Here is a 13,176-nt window from a genome sequence, read left to right on the forward strand (position 1 = left end):
AGTTTGTTCGCGGCACCGATTTATAAGCACAAAGCGAAGAGAGAGGCTGCAGGCCGAGGGGAGAGGGAAGCATAAAATTAATCAATTGGTGCTCAAATTACTTGACACGCTGTCACGGATACTTCAATAAATACCATTTTAGAACACAACGATTCAGTTCATTATCCTACAGAATTTTTAAATTTCATTAATCCTCCTGGTATGCCACCCCACAATTTAGTATTGAAAGTAGGAGCACTGATTATTCTTTTGAGAAACTTGAGCCCACCCATACTTTGCAATGATACCACATCTCCAGGTCTGTCAGCTTCAGAACAACATCATAGAGGTGATAATCATCACAGAATGTGGCATTGGGCGAGAGAGTTTTAATCCCTCACGTTTCACTAATCGCAACCGACGTGCCCTTTCAATTCAAGAGATTACAGTTCCCAGTGAAGCTTTGCTTTACAATATCAATTAACAAGGCCCTGGGATGGACACTCAAGTTGGCAGGGGCTGATCTTTGCTCACCGTGCTTCTCGCATGGTCATCTTTAAGTTGCTTTCTCCCAGGTTAGTTCCCCAAGAAACCTATATGTCCTCTCCCCGATAGCAAAACCAAAAATATTGTATATCAAGAGGCCCTTGGATACAAAACCTATCAATATAAATTAATTTTTTTTTTTATTTATTGATTTTTAAAGTTTGTCCTGTTTCCCTACTATGTGGGCGGAACCACGGGGACAGCTAATCCAATATAAGTAGTACTTCTCTTGATACCATAGTGCATCACTTTATTACAATAACAGTGAAATAAACATTAATGACATAATATTCTGAAACCACTTAATCCGATTTAGGGTTTGTAATATGTCAGTACAAAAGAAGATTAGCAACTAGAGGTGGCGGCATAAGAGCACATCAGAAATATTTCATATTTTCTTACGTTTATTATCCAGAAACCAATCAGTAAAAATAATAATAATAATTCAGGCAGGAGACACTATGCCAGCAAAACACTGGAAAACAAATTAAAAATGATTGACAAAGAAAGACATCAACAAGAGAAGTTGAAAGACCCAAGTACTAAATATGAGGGCAACAATGCACAAAGCTACTGTCATGAAATGAGTGCATTCCAATAGCAATAAGGTTTTAGGGCTCCATAAAAATCCACAAACATCTATTCTAGGCAGCCTGACCCCGAAACTCTAACAACCGCCTTCGGGTTACCTTCCATCCATTTTCTAACCCGCTGAATCTGAATACAGGGTCACGGGGGTCTGCCGGAGCCAATCCCAGCCAACACAGGGCACAAGGCAGGAACCAATCCTGGGCAGGGTGCCAACCCACCGCAGGACAGACACAAACACACCCACACACCAAGCACACACTAGGGCCAATTTAGAATTGCCAATCCACCTAACCTGCATGTCTTTGGATTGTGGGAGGAAACCGGAGTGCCCGGAGGAAACCCACGCAGACACGGGGAGAACACACGGGAGAGAAGCGAACCCGGGTCTCCTAACTGTGAGGCAGCAGCGCTACCACTACACCACCGTGCTGCCCCCTTCGGGTTACACAGGCCTAAAAGGGGCCCTGGCATTCAAAGCTCAAAATACTTTTCTGATTTCCCTTAAGATATCAAAAATACACCAAAATGTCCCTCTAAGGACAACAATTGTTATAACCATCTGCTAGGGTGGACAGGGCCAATGAAATGTCTTTATAAATACAAGCATTTATTTCGAATTAACAAGAAAAACAAACTGCAAAAAGGAGGCAATTAGGTCAACCCTGATCAATGTCCCAAATCACAATCCAATAATACTGGTCAAAAAAAGTGTTTTTCAATGCTGATTTCAGAAATGTACAACTTTTTGCATCATCCACAATTTTTCAGTTACTATTTGTTACACTGTATATTTAGTATATACATCCTATGACAGACAGCCGGGGTCCTTGCCCATTTGAAGCACCATTTTGAGGAGAGGACATGTCAACAGTAGTACCTCACCCGGGACACGAGATGGCAGGCCCCCTGGGTTGAATCGGGGCCACAGGCTTGAAGCTTAGAAGTTCCACCCTGCTGGGGCCCGTGGTTATATACAAGGGTTGACTGGACAGCTCCGGAGCCTGTAGAGGAGCTGGATTCCATTGCAGCATTTCCACCACAGCCAGAAGTGCTGCTGGAAGTTGATCAGGGAGTACCTGGAGCACTTCCCATTTGCAGTATAAAAGAGGCCACCTCACTCCATTCCGGGGAGTCGGGAGGCAGAGGACAGAGATTGTGGGAGAGGAGTGGAGGCGGCAGGAAAAGACAAAAGAAAAGAAGTTTAAAGGACTGAGCCTTGTTGGGGGTTTGGGCACTGTGTGTGCTGTGCATGAAAAAGAAAAATAAACGTGTGTGTTCTTGGACTTGTGAGTCTGTCTGGGTCTGGCTGATCTTCCACAATCCTTATTCAGGTGTACTTTTTAAGTTAAATTCAGGATTAATCTTCTGGACATTTTATAACTTTTCCCATTAATCTAGGAGCTGTGAACGATGAACACGGTGACTGGTTTCTTTAGAACATTTCCAGAACTGATAAGTAATACCACATCAAGTGGAGTTGAGTCCCAGCATGTGTATATCATGTAAATATTTATTTATTGTAAATCTGAATTGTGTGTCACTTAAAATCCTTGTGTGATAGAGAAAGTCTACTTAGGTATATTAATTCAGCATGAAAAATACTGTAAGATTCACCTATATAGATTCACCTGACAAAAAAGAGAAAATATTTGTTACCCTGTGTAATTAAAAATCAGGAACAGGAGAAAGAAATCCAATGAACTAGAAAATCCAATACTTATAATGATATGCACTCAAGGAACGTCAATGAACCAGTGAAGAATCTGCTATCAGGTTCTGAATATAAAGGCTGAGGGCGGTCCTTCAGCAGTGACATAAGGGAGACCACGCCCCCTTAGGGTTCCACCCATAAAACACAAAGAATATCTTCAAAGAACATAGTAACACAACACTTACAAATTAAATAATTAAAGAAAACATAGTCAAAAAAATTACACAAAAGTTACCCAAAAAACAGAATTAACAAATTATGGAAACTTAATAAGCAACAAAACTATTTATAAACTAACTAGATGTTACTAATAGAGTAAACTTAAAGTATTGGATATCTCTTGGCCTATGTGTTCCTCGTAAGCCTTTCCTTGATACTGTCATGTACCTAAACCTCTCTTTCTCTGCCCTTCCTCTCTTGAACACATTTGCGTGAAGCCTGCTTCTCAGATGCTCTCATTTCAAGGTGTCTTGTACACCTCCTGTCCGCTTTTTGACTAGAACCAATTGTGGATGTGCTGTGAAAGCATCATTTGTATTCTTGTGATGACTTCCCGTTTATGAAGGCACTCCTATGCCTTGACTCCTCCCTTTATGTTTCAACCTCCTTTGTCTGGCACTTTCTGTGTATATCATGTGACTAAGCCAAACTGACCAATCAGACCAATCTGACAATTCAGATTGTACCCACACAGGCTGAGGTGTTTAATTATATGATTAATACAAGAAATAAACGTAAGTCAGGGCAATAACGGCCATAACATCTTGAGCAAAAAACCTAATAACATTTTTCTTTTAATTGCTTTCACCACAACCGAGTGTTGCCAAGAAACATATGGAAATGGGCTGGATCAGTGGGTAAACTGCATATGAAAAGAACGAGGGTTGGATGGAGCTGATCCAAAAGTTCAATGAGAGAATCAAATACATTTTGTTGTTTTTTTTACAGAAAAAAGAAACACGTTAACGCATTCAGACAAACTCAGTTTGAAAGGTGTAAAAGAAGAAAAAAATTCTGAAAGAGGATGAAAGATTCAAAAAGCTGGATCAAAAACTGGAGAAAAAAAAAATAAAACTGTCTAAACACTCTTGGCCTAACTCACCCCTTTCATGTGATGAGGTATAAAAATGAATAGGCTCACAGATGGCTGCCATCTTCTGGATTGAGGTGGTATTTCAACAGCAAAGAATAATGGCTTCCACAGATGCAAGAACGAGCAGGTATTCTTGACCCTGATACCTCTCTAACAAGCTGTAAATCGTTGTATAAAACACAGAGCATGTCCCTTGAGCCTTGTCTCTTTAAATGCTCTTGTTCATCTTTTGATTGCTTAACATTATATAGAGTGTGCACAATGCTTCCTCCCTCCCTCCCTTCCTCTACTCTCCTGTTTCCTCTTGGGTAAACGCATGACAATAATTCACAATGTAGCTTTTAAATTGAAACATAAAGCAAAGAGTGCTGCTCATAAATGTTTTTCTTTTTGTTTTTGTTTTGTTTTGTCTTGCTTTTATAAAATTTGAAACACTAGCATGTTTTGCCAAAATGCAAATGAGCCGCGAGAAGCAAGGGTGTTGGAAAGGCAATCAGATTTGGAATGCATGAAGAGGCGCAAGCAAATGAGACTTTAGTATGTTTCAGAACAGACAAGCAAGAAGTACAGTCACAAAGTTTATTTATTTATTTATTCACTCAATTATTATACTGTTTAGATTTGCATATGCTTTGTGTGGTATTTATGCCATTGTGGTGTGTGGGCAATACAAACACAGCAGTATCTATCTATCTATCTATTGTAAGATATGGCCGGCCATGTACCCCGGCCAATACCTCCAGGCCGCCAGATGGAGCCCACCTTGCAGCGTAGAGGTGCCCCAAATGCCAGCAGGGAATTATGGACAGTGGTCTTTAAATGCACAGCCCTACTGGATACCATGGGGGCCGCCAGGAGTCGCTGCAGGGAGACCCAGGGACTATTTTCCCTACACTCCGGAAGTACGTCCCACTCACATGGACAGAAGAAATGACGTGCTTCGGGATGAAGAAAAAGAGAAATTTTTACCTGACCCGGAAGTGATAGAAAGTCACATGGACTGAGGGACAAACACTTCCGGGTCAAGGAGTATAAAGGACTCTGGGAGATCTCAGACAGAGGAGCTGAGTTGGGAGGCAGGGTGGCTAAACGTCTGGGAGGTTGGAGGATTTGTTATTTGTGATTGTTTATTGTTATTGGAGTATTTGGGAGTGGAGGGTGCTTTGTGCACATTATTATTGTAATAAATATCATTATTGGACTTTTACCTGGTGTCTGACATGTAGTCTGAGGGTACAAGGGTGCGAGCAAACCCTTAATCTGTCACACTATCTATCTATCATTTCAGATAGTATTTGGAGTAAATAATCCTTCTGTTTATTTTCCTAACCCACTTTCTTCCAATCCATTCTTAATGAGAAACATAACTGGACAGTGTGGTGAAAAATGAAACAGACTTTGGAAGAAGGTGCATACTCCACCATTGGGCTAAGTGTTAAAACATGGAGCTGCAAGTTCACGTCACAATGTAAAAATATTGTTTGTCTCATCTTGCAGCACAAATGTTTTACCATTCTCGGCTCCTAGTGTCATAGGTAAAAATTCTTCTGAAGCTGCCACAGGAAAAAAAAGTGTTAATATGAAGTAAGCACCTTTTATTTAACACCAGACATGAATTTCCTTGTCAGTCTATTTTTAGGGTGGGATGTTTCTCGCTCTTCTTCCTCACATCTTCAACACTTGCACTTGAGGCATGATTCCCTGTCTAATTTAGTGTGAAAGGCAACCCTCGCACCCCAATGAAAACTTTCAATGCTTATTCCAGCTTGCCGATTCCTGACACCCTTTCTTAACTATATCACAAAACATGAAGGCCCCTGTAGATGAACCTCCATAAGGCTCAACCTGAAATAAGCCACACATATTTAAGCAGCATCACTGCCTTTGAAGGAATCACATCCAAATATTAACATCACGCTCCCCTCTTCTGAGAAACATTATCCAAAGCACAGTAACAAGGCGTAACAGTGTAGTGGTCACCAGGGAGAATCGCTTTATCAACCGGGTGGGCCCTGGTACCTGCAATGATTGCTACAATTACAACACTTTCAGATGAAGGAGAGCTACACCATTAAAAATAAAGGCGCCAGAACAGTTCTTCAGAGAGATGCCATAGAGGAACCATTTTTGGTTCTGAGAAGACCCATCCACATGTAGATTCCAGAAAGAACTTTCATGTACTTAGATTTGTAACCGACTCAATACCATTAATAACCATGAACAGATGGTAAAAGATTTGTGAAACATCAATGGATCATGATTTTAAAAGGATGTGCTGCATAAAATCACACAAGCTGTCTCCCTGACTTCTTAATGTGGTTAGTGTTCTGCTAGGTAACCTAACGTACATTAAAGATTTTAGTGTTGTTTGCACATATTAGAAGAATTTTCAAAGCAGAAAGAACCCAGGGCTATCTTAATGTATGGGCACTGGCCAAGGACCCCAGGAGCATAGGGGCCCACAATGTTTTTGATGCTTATGCATGTTTCTGTTTTGCTATCAAAACAGGGGCCCCAATGAACTACATTGTCTGGGGTCCATGATGCTGTTAAGGCCCACTTGGAAGAACCAACTTCATACTGTATGCAAAGAACCCTTTCCAGAATGAAATGGTGCTCTTCAAGAAATTAGTTCTTCAAGGAAGCACACAACCCAGTAAAGAAACATAAAGTGACAGTAAAGAACCTTTATTTGTAAGAGTGTTGTTATCTGATTGACAGCAAACTCTCTAGAATAATGTTTTGTCATTTTGTATGAGGGGAGTCAAGCTAAAGTCAGAAAATGGGATTTATCAGAGAATGGAACACACGTTAACAAAACTGATCATCTCATTCATTTCTCAAAGTCATGTCCAGCCTTTTCAATGCAATTGCACCACCTGACTGGTAGTGCCAGTGGATTCCAGCAGAATACAAGGTTTGGTCTTGTCCTCGTTCTTCACAACATCAGAGTTTGGTGTCAACAGGTTGTGGGGTACAAAATCTGTACATTTTGGTTTATATTTCCATTATATTTTGTTCAAGACAAGACAATAGATGAACTACATTCCGGACAAATCAAAGCATGTCTTCTTTCTAGTTATACTTCACTTTTAAAACAGCTGTTGCAACAAAGAAAGGAAGACATGCTGGTGACTGAGGCTATCAATTACTTTATAACCTGAGAAAGGATGGACATCTAATTATTTTACAGCCTGGGAAAGGAAGACCTGCCAATACCTCAGAGAACATAAAAAAAGTTTTATTGTTTGGGAAAACAGACAGTGAATTCATTCATCAAATGAACAGCCAGCCAATCAGAATATCTAACAATCACATCTCGCAAACCCTCCCAGTAGAATTTTAGAATAAATATGCCTCGTCTGAGGAGTGATATAGTAAGTAAGGCGGGAGGAAGAAGAAGGGATGAATATGTCAGAAGAGAACAGAGTGATGGCAATGTGCAGCCGTTTCCATCTGGTCGTCAGAAAAGCACCATGAGCAACTATGAGTGCTAGATCACAAGCAGCCTGTGACATTCATCCTTGTCATCTTTAACTTTTCGTAAGCTTTTTCTAAAGACTATATATATCCAGACTTTACTATCAGTCCTATTTTGTATTATTCTTTGTTTCACTGGTATTATTATTCCTGTAATAAATACCATGCTGCTTTTAACTTTCTATGCTTTTTTTAATGTCTAGTGTGATTGAAGTAATAAGGTAGATTTCTTTGGGCACCTGGTGCACCGGAGGTTTGCCATATGTTCTGTTCTGCGAGGTTTATTTAAGGCTGAGGGTGAGAGCACCACCCAAAAGTAGGTAATAGTACGTAAAGTAAGGCATTCTTGGCTGATAAATGGCCTATAGTCAGTACTGCTGAGCCTTTGTTTGTTTAAATGCATTCTTGTAGACCAAAAGTAATATTTAGGTCTGAGATAACATTAAAGCATCGTATGTTGTTTGTGCCGTAAGTAAGTAAGCCTGTTGAAGTGCTGAGAGAGTGACAGGCTGTGTTATTCCTAAGGCACTTGAGTGGTTTAAAGTGCCAGAGGTTAACAAACTGTGTGTTTGTCATTTATAGTGCACTGTTGAGTTTTTGTGTGTATGCGTATAGATATGTATTTGTGTGTTAATCTTAAAGTGCAACAGTAGGCCAACCCAATAACGAACTTGACGAGTACACTTACCTTTAAAGAAAACAGATAAAGGGGAAGTAGAAGGAAATACTACGATAATACAAACAACATGAAAGCATGGATCCATCCTGCCTTGTATCAACAGTTCATGCTGCTAGTGGTGGTGTAATGGTGTGGGGGATATTTTCTTGATGCTATTTGGGCCTCTTAGTACCAACTGACCATCCTTTAAATGCTACAGCCTACCTGAGTATTGATACTTGCCATGTCCATCTCTTTATGAATGCAGTGTACTCATCTTCTGATGGCAACTTCCAGCAGGATAACATGCCATGTCACAAAGCTCAGATCATCATCAACTGGTTTCTGAAACATTACAATGAGATCACTGGACTCAAATGGCCTCCACAGTCACCACATCTCAATCCAACAGAGTAGATTTAGGACGTGGTGGAATAGGAGATTAACATCATGGATGTTTAGCCGACAAATCTGTGGCAACTGTGTGATGCTATCATGTCAAGATGGATGAAAATACCTGAGCAATGTTTCCAGCATTTTGTTGAATGTGTGCCGTGAAGAATTACAGGTCCACCCCGGTACTAGCAAGGTGTATTTAATAAAACGGCCAATAAGTGTATTCTGGTATGGCATGTTTGACATTTACAATTAGACAGTAATTTTATACTTAGTCATTCACTTGGGCATTCATGCAGAATTTGGTTGCTCTACAGCCAATGGTCTGTGGTGCTGCATTGTCAGGCCCATTTACTGTTCCGGCAATTGACTATAGAAATCTGCATCTCCTGTGGTTCTTCATTATCAGCAGCAAAAAAAAAAAAAAAAAACTTGCTTAACAGGAATTCTTTTAACCTCCTTTAACTGGATGTGGCAGCTTGAATGCACATTCTAGAGCTCGTCTTTCCATAGGCGCAGCTGCCAACCCCTTCTACCTCACATTTACTCTGACTGTATCATTTTAACTGGGAGTAACAGAGAGCAGACACAGCCAGGTGCAGTCTTCACTAGCCTGGTGAAAACAAAGTATAATTAGCTTTTCACATAACAGGTTATGTTTTTTCTTCACATATGTAATATGTTCTACACACATGCGCCCCACATTTATATCTATTGTCACACACGTGAGATTAGGAGACAATTTATGGGCTCAAACAAGTGCATGCTCTTCTCCTACAGAACAGCCAATGAACCAGCAACCTAACACCACTTCAAGTTCCCAGAAGACAACCTCAGCACTACTTCCTGTTCTGGCACCAAGAAACCACCTACTCCTGATGTTGCATCCGGCCCCAAGAACCCACCTATTTCTGATTTCATATCCGGCCCCAAGAACCCACCTACTTCTGATGTCACATCCGATCCCAAGAACCCACCTACTTCTGATGCCATATCCTGTCCCAAGAACCCACCTGCTACTAATGTCATATCCAGTCCAAGATGCCACTCTACCATTAAATCACTTCCTGTTTTCTGATTATATATGTCAGCCATTTTGTTAAACTCTTCAGTTCTGTTTTGGACTCCTGTCTGTAAAGATATATTTCCATACCAGCAGTTTTCAAGTATACAGAGTGGATCCCCAACTCTTTCACATTGTTTTGTGTCTTTTCTTATGTATCTGTTGTAACCACAGACTGGCTGTTAGTTAATGTTGACAAGATCACCATTGCAATTTCTATTTAAATCACTGCCCCTGCTTTAAGCTCTGCCTTCTGTGTTGGATTGGTTTAAAATTGTCCCACTAAGTGACCCATTTAATTGTTTCCACCACAGTCATTAAAGGTTGCCTTGAGACCTATGTTATATATAAATGTCTACGAATGGAAGTGTGTGTGTCTGTCTGGCAGGCCCGAAATTGCGACGCTCAAAGAAAGTGACTCTGTTACCAAATTGAAACTGCAGAGAAAAGAAACTCGCTTAGCCGCTAATACACAAGCGAGGTGAGCACATCAGCGAAACAAAACCTTAGAGGAGAGAGAAACTTGCTTCGCCACTGATAGACAATGGAGGCAAGCACATTGGCGGAACGAAACCTCCAAGGAGAGAGAAACTCGCTTGGCTGTTGATAGACAACGGAGGTGAGCGCTTCAGCAATACAAAACCACAGAGGAAATGGAACCTTGCTTAGCTGCTGATAGACAACAGAGACAAGCACATTGGCGAAACGAAACTGCCGAGAAAAGAGAAACTCGCTTAGCCACTAATGCATAACAGATGCGATTGATTGAATAAAGTGCCAGAATCCATGGTTTCTAGAAGACTGGTTTTTTTACAATGCGGGCTCACACTACTAGTATATGTGTCTAACCCAGGGAGACTAGGTAGGATTCGGGCTTACTTTAAGTTTAGTCCTCAGCTTTCTTTCAACCAGTTAATCTCGCCTTATTTTTGTTAACCTAATTTCACCAGGGCAGAACAAGAGCCTCTGTGCAGTTAGACAACACTGCCATCTAGTGGAAGACCATTGCTGTATCCTGCAGTGCAGTGCCTACTACAGGCAGAACCACCTTTATCTACTGCAATACAGCACCACATCATACACCTCAATTCAGGACTTTACAATTTTATAGTCATAAAGCCACACATCAGAACACACTCAGAGGCACCACCTGAAAAAGAAGCAAAAACAACCCCAGCAGCACAGCGTTCTTCCACAGGTTCAAATGCTTACCCCACCAATTCAAATAGAGGACAGGTAATGAAGCTCAGAAGGAGACACATGATGTCACGCAGCTGAGCTCCTATCACTGATCCAGGAGGGATTTGAAAGCACAGAGGAATAGGATTTAAAAATATTAAGAGGCCTCTTTTTTAGTTAATCTGCCTGTGGTTATTACGTGTGTGTGTGTCTGTGTGAACGAGTGAGCGAGTGCGACAGATCGGCCAGTTGGCCTGCTGCAGGGGGTGTCAACGGTTGGTCTGCAACCAAATTAAAAATCAGCAGCCGTATGAAAGATTTAATCGAGACTGCTGTTAATCCTTGACACAATTTAACTAGATTAATGGCCAAGTCTGGAGCAATTTATTCATTTAATATTCAGCACCTTGGGGGGTTTATGGGGGGTGGCGTTGGATGAACGAAAGGATGTGTAAGTGATTGGTGAGTGCTGCTGCATGTGCAACACATTGAAGAGTAGGCATTCAACATGAACATGGTTGGCATATTTATCACATGGGGAGCTGTGCAGGTGTTTCTAATGTTGGCATCCATTGAAGTGGCTCTGTCTCTGCACCACATGGAGCCTGATACTGGGAATGTAACGCCATGGAGGAGCCCCAACAGCCACCCAGTGAGACAACACCCTGCCAGCAGTACCAAGTGAATTAGTTAGTGGCAGAAAAGAACAACTAAATGAGCCAGCCACATGGCAGTGCCACCCAGCGTGTTAGTGACATAACAGCTACACAATGCCAGCAGCATTCAGCATGTAAGTGGCATGACAGCAGTGCCCAATGAGGCAGTAATACCCATGGAGTTAGTGAAGGACACAGCACCAGTAAATGATACAGCACTATTACTAAAACTGAACCACTGCATGACACAACAGTAACACCATTTCAACAGTAAGCAGCGTGTTAGTGGCATGACAGCACAACTTTAAATAGAGTTAGTGACACAGTACAATGGCAGCAGTACACAGCAAACTATAGACACAACAACCCATTGCAGTAGTGCCCAGTGATTTCAGGACATCAAAGCAAAATGAAATGACACAACACCATCCAAGCAGTGCCCAGTATGCAAGTGTCACCAAAAAGCCACTAAATGAGTCGCCACCACAGCAATGGTAAGTTAGTGAAGCATAACTAATGGTGATGGTATCCAGTATTTAGGTGGCACGGCTGCACCACCAAATATGATAGAACCATATCAAGGAGTACAAATTATATTATTGATGGAATACCACTACGATATGAAACAATTCCATGCCAGTAGTGGTTAGTAGGTTAGTCACACCACAACACCTGAAACAAGACAACACCATACCAACAGTACCCAGTGACACAAAAACACAGTTAATAGGCATAACACCATGACAAAAGTACCGCCATTTTAATGGCACATGAGAATCAGCACTGTATTAGCAGTGCCCAGAGAATTAGTGATATAAATAAAACAAGCCCATTCTAGGAGTACCCCTTGTGTTTATGCCACAAAAGCACTGCTGAGTGAAAGAGTAGCATGTGAAGGAGTACACAATGAGTTAGTGATACATCAGAGCAACTGAACAGCAATGTAGCGCCCAGTGAGTTAATGACACAACATTTTAAACACGACAATAGTACAGAGTGACACAGATTACAGTTAAACATCACAACACTATGCCAGAAGTATCTGGCCTTGTAGTGGCACTTAATGAACCAGCATGGTAGCAATAGTGCCCTGTGAGTTTGTGATATAAATAACACATCCCCATACCAGGGGATCCATTGTACTAATGCCACAAAAGCATTTCAGAGTGAAACCACAGGATATTAAGAAGTACACAGTGAGTTAGTGACACGTTAGAGCAAATGAATGAGTGAACAGCATTGTAGCACCCAGTGAGTTAGTGGCACACTTTAAACAAGACAATACTGTGACAATAGTACGGAGTGACACAAAGTACAGTTAAACAACACAACACAATGCCAGAAGTAGCTGCTGTTTCAGTGGCACTTAATGAGCCAGCAATGTATTAATAGTGTCCTGTGAGTCAGTGATATAAATAACAACCCCATACTAGGAGTACCCACTTTGTTTATGCCACAGAAGCCCCCCTAACTGAAACAGCAGCATGTCAAGGAGTACACACTGAGTTAGTGACACAACAGAGCAAGTGAGCATCAATGTAGCGTCCAGTGAGTTAGTGACACAACAACATTTTAATAAAGACAATAGTACAGAGTAACACAAAGTACAGTTAAGCAAGACAACGCTATGCCAGAAGTACCTGGCATTTGAATGGCACTTATTGAGCCATCATGGTATTAGTGGTGCCCTGTGAGTCAGTCATATAAATAACAGAACCCCGTACCAGAACTGCCCACTGTGCTCGTGCCACAAAAGAACTTAATAGTGAAACAGCAACATGTCAAGGAGTACACATGGAGTTAGTGACACAACAGATCAAATGA

General features: G+C 41.3%; 1 protein-coding gene across 2 annotated transcripts in view; it reads right to left on the minus strand.

Annotated features, from left to right (window-relative positions):
* LOC120536983 (protein phosphatase 1 regulatory subunit 29-like) overlaps positions 1-13,176 on the minus strand; it is a 573,722-nt gene that overhangs the window by 83,995 nt on the left and 476,551 nt on the right. The window lies entirely within an intron of this gene.

This window comes from Polypterus senegalus, chromosome 10, assembly GCF_016835505.1.
Source record: "Polypterus senegalus isolate Bchr_013 chromosome 10, ASM1683550v1, whole genome shotgun sequence".
NCBI classification, from domain to species: Eukaryota; Metazoa; Chordata; class Cladistia; order Polypteriformes; family Polypteridae; genus Polypterus; species Polypterus senegalus.